At 42.9% G+C, this 21,259-nt stretch overlaps 1 protein-coding gene across 5 annotated transcripts in view; it reads right to left on the reverse strand.

Annotated features, from left to right (window-relative positions):
- Positions 1 to 21,259, reverse strand: part of sgcg (sarcoglycan, gamma) — a 692,618-nt gene that overhangs the window by 553,854 nt on the left and 117,505 nt on the right. For 2 of the 5 annotated variants that reach the window (XM_072577376.1, XM_072577374.1), the window contains exon 2: positions 19,096 to 19,194. The exons of the other annotated variants lie outside the window; for them this stretch is intronic. The gene's annotated coding sequence lies outside the window, so the exon portion shown is untranslated. The remainder of the gene's footprint in view (positions 1 to 19,095; positions 19,195 to 21,259) is intronic. 5 annotated transcript variants of the gene reach the window in all.

The raw sequence follows: 21,259 nt of genomic DNA on the forward strand, positions 1-21,259 counted from the left end.
GTACAACAACATGGTTCAGGATTGACAGGATGTCAATGTTTCAAAGAAAATAAACTTAACTGGTGCAATAAAAACATACTTTAATTTTGAGTTTGCGACTTCTGAATTATCAGAATTTATGTTTTGATTATGAGGAAGAAACATTGAGTATATCTCCCTTAAACATTCAGACAATGGGCCCTGGGCCAAATCCTGAGGTCTGAGGGAAACTGTTCATTAACTGTCTTTACGGAGGACAGCTTTGAGAGGCCTGTGCCACCAACGTGAATCTAACCGGAGGAACAACAGTGGCATGAGGGTCACTGGAGCCTCAGAATTTTATACTTTAGGCTAATTCCAAGGTACCACATTAAAGATAAACAATGTGTCATTTCACAGTGCGCAGATACATCAAGACCTTACTGAGGCATTCTTCACTAAGCAAATAAGTTAATCTCCCTGGAGGTCTAACACTAGGTTTTGAGGACCTTGGAATTAATCATATTGCAGGATTCCCCAAAGTCCAGGGGCTCAAACTCCACTGTTTTTGCTAAGCACTCACAAAACTGCACAAAAGGAAGTAGTTAATTTTCTGCAGCTGGCATTATATCTTGCAGGATTTAAGGTCCTGTCGACAACAAAATGATGTTGCAGGAGCCGTGTCTTGCTTTAGGATGCAAACCTAGTGATAAATGTAGTGTCTGCTACAACTGAGGATGAATGCAAATTGAAGCACAAACAATCAAGTTCCTTCTCTTCCTCTGCCACTATCAATTGCTCATTCTTGTTTAATGTATCGCCTGTTGACCTTTCTCAAATTAATTATATCCTCTTGGGTAAATAAAGCTGTGTTAATAATTTAAAATGGAGTTAATGATGCATGGTTTTGGATTCTTCGAGATTCCCCACAGTAAAAGTGGATGGAATGTGGGCTACAAGACCCACTTCCAAACATAGCTTACAATTCTGAAGTACCAGAGTATAAGTAGGTGAAAGTGAGTGGAACAACAGAAAAATGGTAAAATTAATCCTCAGCAGCAGAGAAGCCTCTAGCTTTGCCTGAGGATGTTGAGAATAGCCAGTTAAAATGATCCTCTGATCTAAAATAATTGGTTCCCCTCTCATTCAAACTTTCTCTCTCTTGTCATGCTCTCTCTAATCCTGAAAGAAGAGTAATGTTGAAAGGTTGCAAGTTTTTGTGTGAATACATGAATACATTGTATTGTCATGCAGTTTTATGGGATCATAATCCAAATGGTAATGGAGCAAGTGATGTAAATGGAATTTGTTATGCATCGGCATGGGCAGATATATGAGGAATGGGAAATGCTTATTTAGAGGAACTCACTTATCCACCTCTGTTCTGGATGAGCAGAGTGAAAGCAACCATATGCATCATGTATATTTTGTCATTCAGACTCCTCTTACACATGCAAATGTCCATAGTCTACTAAGTTTTATTCCTCATCTAACTTCATAATCCTTTAGCCATATGATGCAGTCTGTGCAACAATTCATACCTGTTAAAAATGTGCTGTTGTTCTTCAAAACAGGAGATTGTCTGATGTACTTAGAGTCATAGAATTATACAACACAGAAACAGACCCTTTGGTCCAACCAGTCCCCTCCGACCATGTTCCCAAACTAAACTAGTCCCATCTGCCTACAATTGGCTCATATCCCTCCAACCCTTTCCTATTCAATAATCTGTCCAAATGCCTTTTAAACATTGTAACTGTACTTGTACTTACCACTTTCTCCAGATTGCATATACAGCTCTAAACAAGTATGCAGAACTAATGGTGTTTTGCATCAACACTCAGACATTTAGGATGGTATTTTGACTTTGACACAAATTTTCACAAAGCTTAAAAGGCTCTATGCCTTGGCTAAAAACCGCTGGAGTCCTGATTCTGCAACTATGACTCCCATATCCACATATTTTTGCTGTGGATTAGGATATTGGGAGCAAGAGATGTTTCATAGAGTCAGCAGCTGCCTTCAACCAGGAACTCTTTTTGTTACAAACACAGAGAAACCTGGAGAAACTCAGCAGATCTCTCAGCATTTGTGTAGAGAGAAACAGAGTTAACATTGTGTGTACAATATGACCGATCTTCAGAACCGGAACTATTTTTTGATTAGTTTAGATTCCCTACAGTATGGAAACAGGCCCTTCGGCCCAACATGTCCATATGGACCCTCCGAAGAGTAACCCACTCAGACTCATTCTGGATTACCCTCCCACTCTGCCGAGGACGTGGAGGTCCTGGGCCTCCTTCACCGCAGCTCCCTCACCACCCGACGCCTGGAGGAAGAATGCCTCATCTTCCACCTCAGAACACTTCAAACCCAGGGCATCAATGTGGACTTCAACAGTTTCCTCATATCCCCTTCCCTCAGTTCCAAACTTCCAGCTCAGCACTGCCCCCATGACTTGTCCTGCCTGCCTATCTTCTTTTCCACCTCTCCACTCCGCCCTCCTCCCCGACCTATCACCTTCATCCCTTCCCCCACTCACCTATTGTACTCTATGCTACTTTCTCCCCACCCCCACCCTCCTCTCATTTATCTCTCCATCCTTCAGGCTCTCTGCCTGTATTCCTGATGAAGGGCTTTTGCCCGAAACGTCGATTTTACTGCTCCTCGCATGCTGCCTGAACTGTTGTGCTTTTCCAGCACCTCTAATCCAGAATGTGGTTTCCAGCATCTGCAGTCATTGTTTTTACTCAGACTCATTCCCCTACATTTACACCAACTAACGTCCCTAACACTATGGGCAATTTAACATGGCCAATTTACCTGACCTGCACATCTTTGGATTGTGGGAGGAAATCGGAGCACCCGGAGGAAACCCACGCAGACATGGGGAGAATGTGCAAACTCCATACAGACAGTCACCCAAGACGGGAATTGAACCCAGGTCCCTGGCGCTGTGAGGCAGCAGTGCTAATCAATGAACCATCATCTCGCCCTCTAAAGACAATGAGCAACCCTGACACTGCAAGCATCGCTCACTTGCAAACCTGAGCACTATGCCTGGTCAGTGTGTGGATTGAACCCACGACCTTGGCATTACTAACACCAAGCTCTAATTATCTGAACTAACCGACCTACTAGGATGGTTACTAGGATTTTCAAAACACAACTCAACCTATTTATGGAGTGGACGAAAACATTTAAATCTTCCCAAGTGTTCCTTAGAAAGGTTGCTTATCCTTTTGGACAAATCCCAGCACGCTTATGAAATTGAGAAGAGCAGGGATTAATCTGTGCAGAAAGTGGATAAGGACTGTCAAACGGTCAAATCATTTAAAACCACTGCTCTTGAAAATTTGAAACAGTAAATGACTGGAAGTCATTGCTTGGAATTTCAATGCGTGTTTGTTGACAGGATCTTAAGGGCTACCATAATAAATTAGCGCTGCTTGACTATTTCCACAACCTTTCATTAGCGAAGTTGAAGAGACAAAAGTTCACAATTTGCTTGACAGCTCCAGGTTTCTATAAAGGAATTAACTGTCTTTGGAAATAACAGTTTTTTTTTGTAGATATTAAGAATGCGAAGGAATTTAAATGTATTGGATCGATTTTTATTTTGTTGATTTGGAGAGATTTCCAATCAGTCAAGTTTGGGGAGTTAGGAATTTTCTTCACTCTGTGCACTCTCCTTGGCAGCAAAGAGTTCAGACCTGATAGCAGCTGGAGCCAGCCTAGCTCCATGGGGTTCAATGTAAAGTCTAGATTTTAACGTGTGCCTTATAAGACTGACCAGCTCCCTTCTTGTAAAGTTTGATGTAAAGTTTGGTTTCCAGGAAACAATGGTGAAGGACCAAGTAGTGCATATCCTCAACTAGGATAGGAGACAATGGTAAGTAGGGTTGGTGGAGTTTGAGTCACCAGTCGCAGTAGCTTTAACCCCAGTTAGGGAGCGGTTCGGACCCTGGGAGGGTGAACTAATCCTGGGTTGGGGTCTAATCTGTGACTCCAGGTAGATGGGTTCACTAATGCTTCCTCAAAGGCGATTCGAACCCTAACTCCTGAGGGGATTCTGATTCCATGGTGAATCCAGTCCTGGGATGGGATGGTTATAATATCAGGCCTAGGGGAAGGGAATGGAGGAGGAATTGAGTCTGATTGTGGAGTGGTTTTGTACGTGTGAATGAGGATGGAGATTCAGGGCTGTGGGGTGTTGTGAGAAATGTCTGCAGATTGCACTTGCTTGTGTCATTCTTTGGATAGATTTGCTTCTACCAACCCTGTTTGTAATCCATGGATCACTACTGTGACCTGGTGATGGATTAAACACTGACAACTCTACAGCAGAAGAAGTATGCAGTTGTGTATCAAGAAGTAGTTTACATAATGGCAAGATAACAGGTTAGATGCATTTCATACTGATTAACTGCATTAATATTAATACCAAGAGACTGTGTTACATAAGAGATAGTAACTAGGAACAGAATCTTCCCTGCCCTGAACAATAGTAAGAATGGCAAGAAGGTTGAGAAAATTTCCGATTTCCCATTTCCTAACCAAGTGTTGAACAGCGAGACAAGATTCTTGCAAGTGAGCAGCGAGAGACTTCTTTGCAATTGCTAACATACATGGCCGTCATCATTGTTACCGAAACTCACTTCATCAATATGCAATTTCCCATTCTATAACCAAGACTAACAAATTGGAACATACTCCATGGGCAGTGACTGCACACACCTCCCCATCCACAGACCTTGGCTACCAGGTACCAGACTCATCACACCACCATAGTACATCTCTGATCTACTTACAGTGTAGTCCTGCTGTTCAATACTACACTTCCAAGCTCACCGGCACCGTTCATTAGAATGCTGCTGCCAGGATTTACAGCTGCTTCTCAAGACTCCTTGCTTACTTACTTTGTACCTACTTCAATGATTACAGCATCCAAGTCTTAGCTTGGCTTTTAGTGAATTGCCACTCAGCTTGCGCTTAAAGGCACACAGTACTTCAGTCTGCTTAGAACAGACATAAAGACAGGCAGGTTGTCATGGTTGTCAGCAAATTTATTGGTGCTCAAAAGGCAAGCAGTCAGTTTCTGTTCTGAGAGACAAGTGTAGCTTCTGTTTTCATTGCGGCTTCTGTTCTTCTGTTCGATTTGTTGTTGCTGTATAGAAGTAAATGCTGTGAAGCATTTGAAGGCTTTCCAATGTCTGATGGTTTCACTGAACAATGACAGGATGCTGGGCTACACTGGGCAACAGGGATAGAGAAACAAGAACAGAAACTTGTGGAGAGGCTCAGCAGGAATGGCAGCATCTCAAGAGAAAACAGAGTTAGTGTTTCGAATCCAGTGACCCTTCTTCAGAATTAGCAGTAGCTAGAAAAAGGTGGTTGAAGACAAAGGGTGGAAGATGGAATGAGTTGATAGGTAGAAATGGAGCCCAGACACAGAGATTGATGGTTAGGCAGGCAAAAGTTTGATGATAACAATCCAGGGAGAAAGCTCTTTGGATGCTGCCCAACCTGCTATGCTTTTCCAGCACCACACTCTCGACTTTAATCTCCAGCATCTGCAGTGCTCACTTTCCAGGAGAAAGGACAGCTGACAATGGGGACCATATGTAGGTGCGAATGTGTTGGCTGTGCTGGAAATAGTCCATGTCATGACAAGGCCTGAAGCGTGTGGGTGGGTCAGGGACATACAGGAAGGTATTAATGTTCTAAAATTGTTGAACTCGATATTGGCTCCTGAATGCTACAGTGTCCCCAAGCGGAAAATGAGGTGTTGTTCTTCCAGTGTGCACTGAGCTTCGCTGGAGCACTGCAGCAAGCCTAAGACAAAGAAGTTGGCCAGGGAATACAGTGGTGTGTTGAAGGGGCAGGCAACTGGAAATTATAGGTCATTTTTACAGACAGAATGTAGGTATTCCACAAAGCAATCACTCAGTTTGCATTTCGGCTCCCCAGTGTAGAAGAAACCACATTATGAGCAGAGAATACGGGAGAGTAGATTGAGTGAAGTGCAGGTAAATCACTACTTCACCTGTAAGGTGTGTCTGGGGCCTTGGATACTGAGGAGAGAGATGAGTTACATCTTCTCCATGGGTGTGGGGAGTAGAGGAGGAGTGGACCTGGGTGTCTCAGTGGGTATGGTTCCTGAAAAATGCTGGGCGAAATTGAGGACTGCAGATGCTGGAGATTAGAGGCGAGAGCGTAGTGCTGGAAAAGCACAGTGAGTCAGGCAGCATCCAAGAAGCAGGAAAATCGAAGTTTTGGGCAAAAGCCCTTCATCGGGGAGGGTATATGTGTCTGGTGGTGACATCCCACTGGAAGTGGCAGAAGTGGGGGCTAATGATCCTCTGGATGTGGATGTGCTGGTGTGATGGTAAGTGAGGACTGGGGGATCCTGTCAGTAATGTGGGAGGGAAGAGAACGTCTGAAGGCAGAAGTGTTGGACATGGCTAAGGGCCCCATCAGCTACTGAGCTGGGGAATCCTAAGTTAAGGAAAAGAATAGCACTCGCTTAGTCAGGATTGTGGGATGGGATGTGGCTAAGTGTGTGGTTTTATTCTTCAGAGAAGTCTTGGCTTGTAGTTGTACTGCCACTATGTGCATATACAGACAAAAAAACTGCAGATGTTCAAGTCCAAAGTGGGCAAGCAGTAGGCTGGAAGAACACAACAAGCCAGGCAACAACAGGAGGTGGAGAAGTCAACATATTGGGTGTAACCCTTCTTCAGGATTTGGGGCCTGGAGAAGGGTGACACCTGAAACATCGACTTCTTCACCTCCTGATGCTGCCTGGCTTGCTGTGTTCTTCCAGCCTCCTGCTGGTCTACTATGTACATGTAGGGCAAACCTGATAGTTAGCACTTGACCAGATGTATGTTTGACAGTCAAAGATGCCGCTGGTGCCAGGGATCCGAGGATCCCGCCAGTGTGAAGAACTTTCACATATGACCAATGGGAGGAAAGGATAAGCAAGAGATGTGGTGCATAAGTAATGAGGTGCGTTTGGAAAGATTGTGTGAGAAGCCATGCAGAGAGAAGCCCTTCATGAAGCAGGCCGAAAATAAGACTTAGCCGGTTCCTTAAGATTCAGCCTTAGGTCTATGCGACATAATTGCAGACTGCGGAACTGACTATCAACTCAAACTGAACTAACTAGCTTAGAATTGATTAGCTGCTCCCAGAAACAATCACCTTTCTGTCAGTGGGTGGAGATATTCAAGAGCTTCTGAATCAATCCTGTCGGGTTAAAATGCTACCCAGAGGACACACTGCCCCTTCTCCAGACCCAGGAGAAGTGTTTCCTGAAGATACCCTCACCCTGCAGCAACGTCTAGGTTTCTGAGGTGTAGCCAAATGAGCAGGTCAGTTAAAGATGGCAAAGCAGTTTAAAGGCAAGACTTCCTCATTGACTTACTTATAATGCTCACCCAATTCTTGGATGCTGCTGATTATGTCCATCTTTCTGCTCTCTGCTTAAAAATAACAAAACAATGGGTCAAAACTGGCTTGCCCTCACACTTCCATTCACTGGTCATTTAAATCTGTCCTAAGCCCCCAAACTCCCAGCCTCTCACCTACATTAGGTTTCCTCTCATACAGCTTTCTGCTCAGAAATAACCAAGCACCTCTTCAAAGGAGAGCTGCAATTTCCCACTTCCTTTCACCTCTCCCCATCCTCACATCACAAAATCACAAACCAAATAGTGGAACGCAACAGCTTCCAAATGGACGATTGGAGGTGAATGCCAATTCTCAAGCTCCTGTAACTTCACTAGTCAAGCTTTCCTTTATCGGCCAGAGTATTGAGTACAGGAGTTGGGAGGTCATGTTGCGGCTGTACAGGACATTGGTTAGGCCACTGTTGGAAGATTGCGTGCAATTCTGGTCTCTTTCCTCTTGGAAAAATGTTGTGAAACTTGAAAGGATTCAGAAAAGATTTACAAGGATGTTGCCAGGGTTGGAGGATTTGAGCTATAGGGAGAGGCTGTACAGGCTGGGCTGTTTTTCCTGGAGCGTTGGAGGCTGAGGGGAGACCTTATAGAGGTTTATAAAATTATGAGGGGAATGGATAGGATAAATAGACAAAGTCTTTTCCCTGGGGTGAGGGAGTCCAGAACTAGAGGGCTTGGTTAAGGGTGAGAGGGGAAAGATATAAAAGAGACTTAAAGGGCAACTTTTTCACGCAGAGGGTGATACGTGTATGGAATGAGCTGCCGGAGGAAGTGGTGGAGGCTGGTACAATTGCAACATTTAAGAGGCATTTGGATGGGTAAATGAATAGGAAGGGTTTGGAGGGATATGGGCTGGTGCTGGCAGGTGGGACTAGATTGGGTTGGGATATCTGGTCGGCATGGGCGGGTTGGACTGAAGGGTCTGTACATCTCTATGACTCTACGACTCCAAGTCCAGTTTCCCTCTTCCATAACAGCGTAAAGCAAGACTGTACAGATAGATTAAAAGAAATGGTTTCAGAATAAAAGACTCAAGAAGATCGTAAAACTGGATAAATCCTGAGAGACAATTGTTGGGAAAGTGGGGAGTAAGGGTGGAGGAGGATTACAATGGCCAGCAACAGCACAATACTAACTCCAACCCTTCTGTCATCTAGGTGAGTGCTAACCTTTTGCTGACAACCTCCAGCGTTATCCTTAAAGACAGCCATTTGGTTGGTGTGCATCTACAAACACTGAAGAAATTAACTGAAAATGGAATGTTTATGTTTCAGTGAATCAGGGACTAAGTTTGGGAATTGAACCTCAACAACTTCTTGATTTGCTTAAACAGCATAATGCCCGATGCAGAAGCAATGATGGGTGCTGGACACTCTAACTAATGTGGCATATAGAATCCCGACAGCGCAAAAAGAAGCCATTTGGCCCATCAAGTCTGCACTCACCCTCCAAACAGCATCCACTCAAACACAGCCCCTGACTCTGTTCCCATAATCCTGCATTTACCATGGCTAATCCACCAAACCCACACATCCCTGAACCCAGTGCTAGAAACAGGATGCAAATTTAGAAGGGACATGAGGTGCAGCTTTTTCACACAAACAGTTCATATATGAAATGAATTGCCAGAGGAAATTTAGATGCAGGTACAATTAAAACATTTAAAAAATATTTGGACAGGTACACGAACAGGAAAGGTAGAGGGATATGTGCCAAATGCAGGCAAGTGGGGTTAGTTTAGCTTGGGAAACTTGGTCAGCGTGGACAAGTTGGACCAAATGGTCTGTTTCTGTGCTGTATGACTCTCTGATCATGGGAGGAAAACAAAGCATTAAGCAGATATCCACAGAGAATGTGAAAACTCCACATAGCCAATCACCCCAGTGTGGAATTGAACCCAGGTTCCAGGCATTATGAGGAAGCAGTGCTAACCACTGTGCCACCCTGAACACGTTGAGCCATGGACTGAACATTCACCAACCAAATGCCTCCTTGTACACTTTAGCACCCAAATGAATCTCTTGTCCTCTATATTAAACATAAGTTCTTGCCAAAACATCATCAACATTTCCTGACATTTCAATACTAGAAAATGGGAAAAAACTCAGGGTCAAACCCATTTGGTCCTTACAATGTGGCCATTATGTAATGGCAGTGATCCTTATGGCTTAACAGAATCCTACAATTTGCTGACTAGGTTGGTACAAGAAGCGTGGCCACTGAAGTGTTATATTAAATGGTCGCAACCACCATGGGTCACCACATTCTGAGGAAGGTAGAGAAATATAAGTGACAACTTGAAGCTAAAACTCGAAATAGAATGTAGTTGGAGCAGGTCTGGTGAAAAGCCAAGACTTAGATTGAAGTTTAATGGGGTCCAGCAATGGACCTTGACAAGTTTAATAGGACTGGTGTAAAGCATCAGAATTTATAGCAGTCGAGACGAAAGAAACAATGCATGGCTGATCAGCAAGAACAAACCAATCAAGAGTTGCCAGTAAGTGAGTAGAAACCAATAACTGTGGTGTAGCTATCTAATTAAGACATATTGATGTGAGTTCTTTCTGAGTTCCTGAAGGCACCAGGTCACCGGTTCATTGGTCTGTCTTAAAGTTCTCAACACATTAATGTTCTACAAATTGTTTTTCACGAAGTGAAACAACTTCAGAAAATGCTGACTTTAATTCTTGGCTTCACATTGATGCATATAGTTAAAGTGGTCATATCATCAAGTTTAGCTCTGCTTTGACTTTCTGATGTCACATTATTTTCACTGTCTTAACTGAGAACTTTGCAAGAAATGTGACGTATAGTGAAGCTATAATGATTGGAATGTGGTTATGAGTTCCCTGATTAGGGCTGTTAATGCAGTCAAATCTGGGAGCCCTGGCTGACAGATATAAACAGGAGTGTCAGAGGTTCTGTTCATTCTGACAGCTGACTCTGAGGAAGCTGGACCTGTGTCAAGTGCTATGTACGTTTAAATAAAGGGTGACTTGATGATGGAAGATTGGCTCCATTGAGTTATTTCAGTGGTGCCGAGTGAAAAAAATACACTCCTGAAGAAACCCTCTTGCAAAAGTCATCTTTGAGTTGGGGTAAGTATCATGCAATCATTTGGAAAGATTGACTCATTCAATCCTGCTGTTGAAGACTAGGCCCAGTATATGGAAAAAACTGAGTTTTTTTCGGGCAATTTACATTGGAGCAGATGAAAAGCAATGCGTAATTATCCTGCCATTTTTAGGTTATTAGGGACATAACATTCCCTGAGGCACCAGATACTAAAACCTTTCAAGAGTTGACAGACTTAGTTAATGAATATTATGACCCCAGGCCTCCTCGAATTCTCAGATGCTATCTGGTTTACTCAGCAGTTTGAGAACCAGGGGAATCCATGTTGGGATTTCTGACAAGATAAAGACAGAGGCCTGTGACTTTGGTTTAACCCTTAACGTGAGGCTGAGAGACCATTTGGTATGTGGGACTAATGATATGACCATGCAAAAGCGCCTACTATCTGAAGCTCAACTGGACTTCAACAGGCATTACAACTGGCTTTGTCATTAGAAAATGCAGCAAAAGGAGCATTTGATTTATAGGGTATGCCAATGGAAGTGAATATCCTCGCCAGGCCAACAGAGCTTGAGGGACACTATTTGAGTGAAAGAAATTGTATAGCCTCACTCAGGATATACCCTGAACAGAAGGTCTCTCCATCAACCCACAGCAAAACCCCAAATGAAGTCAAGCCTCAGCCAAACGATTCACATTTTCTTCAGGATCCAGACTGGCAAGCCATTGTAGTTGCTGACTACACGTGGACTTGAGACAGCAAATGTCTCCTGCTAGGCCTGAATAGAGTAACAAAACTCCTAGGCCGGTATCCAGAAGATTGTATACACTGGAAAGGTCCATCTACATCTGACTTGGAACAGCTAAATTGCTCAGCAACATCCAAATCAGAATTAATCAATATAAACATCTGGTAAAATGGTCACTTGGTTCTAATGGAGGTTGATACCAGCGTGGGTGTATCAGCAATTGCAGAACCAGTTGTTAACAAATTTGTTCTGGATTCCAACCCTTTGTGTAAGACCTCAGCCAGAATGAGAATCTATACTGGGAGCCTTTACAGATGAAGAGTACAACTTATCACTCTCGTGTGATAAACAGCTGGTTCAGTTATCACTGATTGTTGTAAAAGGCTCAGGCCCAAGCCTCATGGGTGAAATTAGCTGAGCAAGATTCACCTTGATTGGATCAACATTTTTTGATTAGAAAAGGACTGCCTGAGAAAAATCCTAATTAAATATCTAAACATTTTTCAGGAGGGTCTAGGGACTACCGAAAGAACCAAGACCACCTTGCCTGTTGACCAAGAAACAATTCCACAATTCTGCAAGGCCTGCCCAGTGCCATTTGTCTTACGGGCACTGCTGACTATATCAGACTGTGAATGCAAAAAGATCCGATTATGGCACCACTATAATAGCCGTTGGTGATGGGGGAAATAAAAGGGCCTTCACAACCAGAAATGAAACCTTTCTGCATCCAGCAAGACCAGATCACAGGAGGAAGGCATTTTCTTATGAGGAGCAAGAGTGATTGTCCTGAGCAAAGGTTACAACCGGATACTGGCTGAACTCCACCAGGGTCATCCAGGGGTGTCCAAAATAGAACTGTTGGTGAGAAGGTACAGGCAGTGACCAGAATTGGATGTTGACGTAGCTGCAATGGTAGGGTAGTGCCCAGAGTGCCAAAAAGGACAACAATTACTCCCAACAGCTCCCCCACAATCACAAGAATGGCCGGGTAAACCCTGGACTTAGTTATGCATTGTCTATGCGGGCCTTTTCAAGGGGTCAACGTTCTTAGTCATTGTGGGCACCCATTCAAAATGGTTGAACGTTAATTCATCCAACATGGGGATGATGATAGAAAAGCTGCAAGCATCCTTCACAATATATAGCTTCTGAAAGAGTTGGTGACAGACAACAGGCCATCATTTACCAGCAGGGAATTCCAGTATTTCCTAAAGTCAAATGGTATACTGCAGAAAAGGACAGCTCTACACCATCCAACATCCAATCGTCTGGTGGAAACAGCAGTCCAAACTTTGACAGCAAGCTTAAAGAAACAGCCTACAGCTTCACTCCCATTTCCATTTGCTTATCGGACCACTCCTCATGCAACTATAGGGGCAGCTCCAGCAGAGTTGCTAATGGGGAGAAGACTCCACACCTGGGGTGGAGGATGAAATGGCATCAGAAAAGCCAATAAGAGACTTTTAAGTGAGAGAGACAGTTTCCTTCTGGGAATGAAATTTGGTGCTGTAACGGAGGGAATGTCCCTGCATGGATAAGAGGCATGGTGGACATGAGGTAACTTCCTGTGAAGTACAAAGTTCCGGTAGATGAGGCCGTCCTGAACAAGCACGCGGATCACATGAAAGCTGCAAACTTGAAAACGGGGCAGGAGCAGAACCACCCCAGCCCCTCACGACATCCAGCAAGGCTGTTAGAACCCGTACGTTCTCCCTCTCCGTCTAACATCGAAGAAACCTCAGAGTCTGGGATGGACACACCAGATGTCGCAGTCTCAACTGCCTTTATTGCCTGAAGAAGAGAACAAATTTCTTCTGAGATGCTCTGGAGGCAAGAAATGGGCTAAGGTCCCGTACATGCTGCCCATATCTGAGGCTGAGTCCGAGGAACTGGACCTGGTGTGAAAATGCCCCAGGAGAGGCTACCGGAAAACGAACAGGCCAACATTCCCAGACTGACAGGGGGAGGGATGTAGTAATGGTAAGGAGGTCAGCCAGGTGGACCTCACAGAATATGTGTTCCCTGATTGGGGCTGTCAACCTGGTACAATCAGGGAAACCTGGCTGACAGATAGAAACAGGAGTGTCAGAGGTTCTGTTCATTCTGAGAGCTGGCTCTGATGAAGCTGGACCAATGCCAATTATTTTCACAGATAAATAAAGGGTGAATTAGTGACAGGATACCAGCCTATGTGGAGTCATTTCATTGGCCATACTTTATCAATCAGGAACAGTACAAATCCAACCTTTGTCAACTGGCTTGAGAATAAGCCTGGAATAAGCACAGTGTAAAAAGAACATCTGTTGTCTGTGTCAAAAGGATTCTTTAAGTTTATCAGTGTAAACATCTTTTGGAGAGATTTGTGTGAAATATGTAATGTGGTGGTAACATAATCCTCTGTTTTGAAAATGATTTCTTGATTCAGATACTGCAGGTGATCAATATCCACCTCAACAAAGCTTTCAAGGAAGTTAGAAACACCATCCCAGGTTGGTGAAATGGCCAGGCAAGCTGATGTAGCAATGCTGCAGAATGGAACAGCTTGAAGGCCCAAGAACAATTCCCATAAAAATGCGTTCTCAGACTCTACTTGAATTGGCAGGACAGAGCCAAACAGAAATCAAATGTTTTCCTCCAAGGAAGAAAACCTGCTCCCCAAAGCCTGCAGGAAAATCCCCAACAGTGAACCACCAGATTTCTCAAAAAAATTCTCAAAGAACTGAGTGACTCTCACACTGGCCTCAGATATTCCTCAAGGTCAATAAATAGGATAGGGACCAACAGGTGCAATCTCAGGGTGACTGGGGAGTTTTGACACCATTAAGGTTTAAGAAAAATTCCATATGGATCTGTGTTTTCTCCTGATGGGTGCTATTCAAGCTGTTATTTGCTTTGTGCATCTTACTGAATGTGTCTCATCACTGAACGATCCTATATGTTTCCAGCAGCCAGTGCAGTGAGAAACTGGCTGGCAAATTTGAGGTAACAACTTTTCACATTCATTTCTCCATGACATGAAGAAAGGGGAGGTAGGACTAAAATTGATAAAATAAATGGGATAGGGCAATTTTTAAAAAAGAAGTCCACATTAATGTTGTACTGGCAGGTCCAATTTCCTAATTTTTATTTTAAATTTTAGCAAGTATTGCGAAGATTTGTAGCTCAGGTTGAGGTTCTGGATGTAGGTTTGCTCACTGAGCTGGAAGGTTTATTTCCAGACGTTTCGTCACCCTACAAAGTAACATCTTCAGTGGACTTCCAGGCTAAGCACTGCTGCTAATTCCTACTTCCAATTTATATGTTTGGGTTTCTTTGGGTTGGTGATGTCATTTCCTGTGGTGATGTCATTTCCTGTTCTTTATCTCAGGTGGTGGTAGATGGGGTCTAACTCGATGTGTTTGTCGATAGAGTTCTGGTTGGAATGCCATGCTTCTAGGATTTCTCGTGCATGTCTCTGTTTGGCTTATCCTAGGATGGGTGTGTTATCCCAATCGAAGTGGTGTCCTTCCTTATCTGTATGTAAGGAATACCAGTGAGAGAGGGTCGTGTCATTTTGTGGCTAGTTGATGTTCATGTATCCTGCTGGCTAATTTTAAGTTTCATCCAGTAAGGAATGTGAATGGAATCCTCAGCCTGCTATTGTCCCACTTGTACTTTCTGGAAATGTGGATAATTTTAAAGTTCATTAACTTTTTTCATTTAGGCAAGCTGTTATTAGGGTAAGTTTGAATTGCAGCTAAATGACAAAGCAAAACATTCAGCATCCTTGTTCAAGATTCAAAAGTCAGAACGTCAATTAATCACATATGTTAATGAGATTTTATTTTGGCAAAGGTTTATTAAAGAATTTTACATGGTTTTCAGAGGCCATAAACCAGCATGTAACTACACTTTGTTCAGAATTTAACTGCACAGTAACTACATTTTAACTGTGTGATTACACAGTTGAAACAATATTATTAACATGCTAAACAGCAATGGCTAGATGAGTTTATACATTTGACCTGAACGCCATGAAGATTTAGTTGTTAAATGTGGTAACCTGTCATGTAAGCATTTTAAAAATGCTTTCACCATGACCTATTTATAGGAGCAGGAAGAGGCCATTTAGCCATCACATCCATTCCATCATTCAGTGAGTCATCAACTGCCAAGTGACTCCATGAACCTGCCTTTGCCCCTTGTGCCCTAATAACTTAGGACAATAAAAATCTATCAATTGCAGATTTGAAAACTACAACTCACCTCACAATAGTTGCTGTTTGTGGAAGAGATTTTGAAATTTCTCCCAGGCTTTGTGTGTAATAGTGCTTTATAATTGCATTTCTGAAAGGGTGTTTTAATCTTTAGACCATGGGCTTGATTGCTTGCTCCTCTGTCAGCATGTCTGAAGGCAATGAGAGGGCTTTTAGAATCCAGGCCTTCCTGCTAGCTGCCTGCCCCCGACTTGGATGAAACTTTATAGTGAGTGGTGGAGGGTTTAGGTGCCCTGCATATGTTTGGGCTCTGATTGCTGTTTTCCTGACAACAGAAGGACACCACCATATCTGGAAAGCCTGACTGTTTTAGCTGCATGGGTTGCTATCAGGAATGGCAGGTGGGGGTCAGGGGGTGGGGAGGGTGGGGGGTTGGGAGGTACTGGCAGGGATTTTGTGAATCCCCTCTGCTGATTGGAAGCACCCTCACTGAGGATCACACATCCTCCTTTATCCTCCCTTGTCCTCCCAAGCCTACGTTCCAACTCCCTCATCAGCTTCCCTGCCAGTCTAGCCCTAGTGAAACCACCTCCACTTACCTTGGTGTGCACCAGTGACAGTCTCCTGGTGTCTGTCTATATTCTCAAAAGTAGTCCCTCCCCCTGCCTGGTATAGCAGGGACTACAGAGTGTCTGGCCATCCAAATGACAGGCAGCTGCCTGAGGCAAGACCTCCTGTCCTTAACGTGCAGAAGACCTCATCTCCAGGATATTAATAGTTCACTGGCCATTAATGTCAGCTAGCTGTTCTTTCCCTGGTTGAGCTCCTCACTGACTTATTAGCCATATGAGTGAAGATGATGCTGTCCCATAAAATCCATCCCCATAAATCTTAGTCCTAGACTGCCCAGCCACAGAAAACAGTTTTGCTGTATCTAGCTCCCTGAATACCTTGTTGTTCTTGACATTTACTGATAGTTTCCTATTTCTTCGACCCTGTACAGCAGATCAACACTTCACAGAAGGAGGTACATTCTGCTTTTGCCAAAAAGGAAAGAAGCCAGTGAAGTATGTCCACATGATGATGGTAAACTGGAACACTCCTGTAGTTTGTTGTAGAAACTGTGTTACAATGTGATTTAAATGAATCGAACTTTGCTTTTCTTTGCTTGAAAATGATTCAAATGCGCAGAGAATTCAAACTGGGTGACACTGAATTGAAAACAGTTGACTGTGCTTAAGGTTTGACCAAGAGTTAAACTCGTCTCAATTCTGAGCTTCTGTTCATTCTTGATGAACAAACAACAACTGCATTGCATACAGGAAGACTGTGCTCCTTGAATGAGCTGAAATAGCTTAGGCTGAAGTTGAAAGAAAGCTGGGTTATGTCAGTAAACTTAATGTTCACATGCCATGAATACTCCAGTTCCCCCTGTAATTTTAATGGAAGTTCAGCAAAGCAGATAGGTCTAACAGATAGGTCTAACAAAACTAACAGATAGGTCTGTTAGTAGATTTCTGATAATCTACCGACGAAGTTGCATTAACCATTCAAGAGAACGCGTGACAAAATTCTATAAGATCATGCTGAACATCAAAAGCGAACAGAATGCTGAATCAAACAGCCTAAGGGTCTGCATTACCAAGTTCCATTCTGAGAAATAACTGATGGAGCTTGGGTTTTGCAGGTTGAAAGCAAGTGTGTGACATGTGATCTTATATAAGTATACCGACAAATCTAAAAGCTGGAAAAGATCATGCGAATATAACCTTACAGACTCCAAGAGTAAAGCAAGAGAAACTCAAAGTAGTGAGTTCACATGGTGAGGTCAATCATAGAAAAAACTAAATTAACATACAGATAGATTTCAGTATAGACTGGGTAGCAGAGGCATGCGCCACAGAATCATGTAATGATCCATTTAAGAAAAAAATAAATTGGGTGCTGTAGAGACTGAATGGCTTTCATCCATAAATGGCTTTGTGATCTTTTCAAAACTCAGTGAAGACCATATTTAGCAAAATTTTGGTTAAACTTTAAGTGAATTACTGAACAGAAAGCTGGCACACAGGTTCAGCAGGTAATCAGGAAGGTGAATAAAGTGCTGGCCCTTATTTCAAGGAGAGCATAATTTCAATTGAAGTATAAGGATAGGGAAATCTTACCACAAGTATGTAAGGTTCCAGTGAGACCACATCTGTAGTACCGTGAGCAGTTTTGGTCCCCTTATCTAAGAAAATATATTGTTCCATTGGAGAACATTTCAGAATGTTCACTTGGATGTTTCCTGATATGGAGGAATTCTCTTGTGAGCAAAAGCTAAACAGGTTGGATTTTACTCACTGGGGTTCAGGAGAATGAGAGGTGATCTGATTGAAACATACAGGATTCTGAAGAGGTTTGAGAGGGTCACTGCTGAGAGGATGTTTCTCCTCATGGGAGAACCTAGGACCAGAAGGCACAGTCTCAGAATTAAGGGGAACTAATTTAAGACTGAGATGAGGAGAAATGTCTTCTCTCAGAGGGTTGTGAGTCTTTGGCACAAGAGCTGTGGGGCAGAATCTTTGTGTATCTTAAAGGCTGCGAAAGGTAGATTCTTGATCAATAGGGGAACCCAGGTTTATGGGGAAAGGGCAGGAATTTGGATATGAGTCAAGATCCTATGAATGGTGGAGCAGGATCAAGGGGCTAAATGGCCCACTGCTGTTCCTACCTCTTATGGTCTTGTATGTAATTATCAGTACATTCAGAGAATCCTGGAGAAGAATTATCTTTCTCAAATTCAGGGGACTGTACCACTGCTATCAATTGTCAATGTTCTGGGCCTGAAGTCCCATTAGGGCTAAAAGGTGACCCTACATGACATCCTGGCGTTGGCTGACTAAAGAGGCTGACCCCTCTTCCAAATTCTGCCAGCCCAGTCTAATTAGGGCTCACTAGGGCTTGCCACTGCTTGCAGTGCTATAACTGAGACTGCATCTGGAGAGGAAGAGAATGCCAGGATGGTGCGGCACCCTGAAAGAAAGGTACGTCTAGCTGAGGGGAGTGTTGGTGGGGCACTGGCAGTACCGTTCCTGTGGGTGACCCTTCCATTTTTACATGGAGCACTGTGAAGGAGTGACCACCCCCACACCATGAACCAACTTGGAGACAGCCAGTATTTACCTAATAATCTTTACATGTGGTCCTCTAATGCAATGAGACCTCCCAGTGCAAATAAAATACCAGCGGGCTGTTGGAGTAGCCTTTACTTGGCAATTTAAGTGACTGAATTAGCCCTTAGTGAGTAGTTAAACTAACAATATGGCATGGCAACGGTGGGCATACCATGGTTTTCCCCAACCATGTTGCCAGCCCTTCTATTTTCCATTAATCACCAATGGGCTTGAGGTGACATGGGTTAAAGGCAAATCAATCTTCCTTAGTGTTTCTCAATGCACAGCTTTGAGAGGAAGGCAACACACATAAACAATGTAAAAATAAAACAACTTTTCCTTCTGATGAATTTTTTACCTCATTCCCCTTTCTGAGTAAAAATTGAATTAAATAATAACTGGAAAGCCACTGGAAAGCTGACAGCCAAACATCAGGGACACTACAAAGACATCTCATTTTTCAAAAGTGTGAGAAGAAGCTGAGACTACTCACCTTCTTTGATCTTCTTCAAAATGAGTCTATCAACGTGGTGGGCATTTTCTACTTTCTCCTTAATCAGCAGAAAGATTAAACGTCCTCAGTATTCTAATCCTACATAAATGAATAACTTGTTTAAAATACTAACATTTTGCAGCAAAGACATAAAGAGCACAACATAAAACCATAGAACCATTGAAATGATACATCACAGAAGGGGCTAATCAGCCTACCTTCTCCATGCAGACCCAAACACCACCAGATACCCTTTCTAATCCCATCTTCCTGTACTCAGCCCACAACCCTGCAGCTCAAAGCACTTATGATGCAGATCCACGTTCTTTTTAAAGGAGGTTAGGGTCTCTGTCTTCACCACCAACTCAGGCAGTGAATTCCAGACACCCGCCACCCTCTGCATAAAAAGGATATTCCTCACATCCTCTCCAACCCTTCTGCACCTTCACTTAAATCTATGCCCTTGGTTTTTGAACTCTCAGACAAGGTAAACTGGTTCCCTACCTCTCTCCTTCATAATTTTGTATACCTCAATCATGTCACTCCCTCAGCCTTCTCTGTTCCAAGGAAAACAACTCCAATCTCTTCTCGGAGCTGCAATTCTCCAGCCCTGGAAACATGCTAGTAAAATGTCTCTGCTGTCTCGCAAAAGCAATTACATCCTTCCTGCACACAATCATCCAGTTATGGCCCCACCAGTGCCATATACAGTTTCATCATCATATCCCTACTCATGTATTCTATACCTCTGCCATATGCCTCCTTTACAACTTTATCTACCTGTACTGCTACATTTTATGACCTGTGCGCTTGCATGCCAAGATTTACCATCTGCCCAACTACTTCTGCCCAACATTGCCAAAGACAAGCTCAACATTTTTTTTTAACAATGATTCCTCTCTAATTCTCAGAACAATTCAAGGGAAAATGGGTTTATCCTCTGAGTGGGAGTTAAAATGAAAATCTGAAGCAAGTTTCAACTCAAAAAATAACTCAACCTTCTCTATCAGATACTGACTAATCTGATGTACATCTCAGTTTGTTTTTTACTTCAAAAGGAATGTTAGAATATTTGAGTGCATCCAGTCACTGCTGGATAATTTAATGTTTCTCCTGTGCCAAAGCCATTAATTCAGAATGTCAGATCAGCTCCAAAGGGAGCTAAACCCAAGGGATACACTTCAATGTTAAATCTACCCTGTGCTCAGTTACAATTGATTTCCAGTCATTACTTCTTAACTCAGCTTAAAATAACAATAAGGAGAAATCATCTTTCACACATTAGTACTTTCCATTTGAAGAAAACAAATACATAAAAATACAAATAGCTGGGATCAGATTTTACAAGATTTGAAAATTTAGAACCAGGTGTGGATAAGTCTTCAAAACTGAGGTCCAGATGATCATCTCAGGATCCAGTGCCTCCCTGAAAGATTTTGGGAATTGTAGCTGCTGCCAATTACCAGCACCTTAAGGAACATGCTAAGGGTCCTCTGCATGGTTGTCAGGTTTACCATATGGCCCAGGTAAATGCCTTACATCTTTTTTTTTGAGACAGTTAGTTTCAGTATGAGCACCACTCCTGCCAGCCTTGTTTACGATCAATTTTCATCATGGTCAACCTCAAGAAGCTGCCCATTTTAACCGGCCAGGCATCAGCATCTCCCCAACATGGCAGCTGCCTGCCTCTGTGAGAATGGCACAACTTTAGTGAAGACTCGGAACTGATCCATCAGTTTCCTATGTTGAATATCCACTCCCTGATTTCAGACTGAATATAGTGTTAGCTATAACTTAATGATTGTAATCCAATTTGATACAAGAGTGGGAAGAAAGATATCAAGTTATCAAGCAATAACAAACTTTATCCAAATAATGTTTTGCAACCATTTTGTTTGGAAACTGTATCTCAACTATGAACAGTTTGGGTGGGAGCATTTGTTATTGCCACACTGAACAACTATTTACTGATCTCCAATTTGAACAATCAAAATTCTGATGAAGAAAGAGGAGGTTACATAACGAACCTGCAAAATACATTCTTGATTCATGTCAGCTGAACTTTGTATATAGAAAAGGCAATCATCAATGAAAGTTCAATTAAGGTTGACCAACATGTTTGGCTTAAGACAAAGCTGCTTCAAATTAATCAAGGAGTATTTTG

Source organism: Chiloscyllium punctatum, chromosome 9 (assembly GCF_047496795.1).
Source record: "Chiloscyllium punctatum isolate Juve2018m chromosome 9, sChiPun1.3, whole genome shotgun sequence".
In the NCBI taxonomy this organism is placed as follows: Eukaryota; Metazoa; Chordata; class Chondrichthyes; order Orectolobiformes; family Hemiscylliidae; genus Chiloscyllium; species Chiloscyllium punctatum.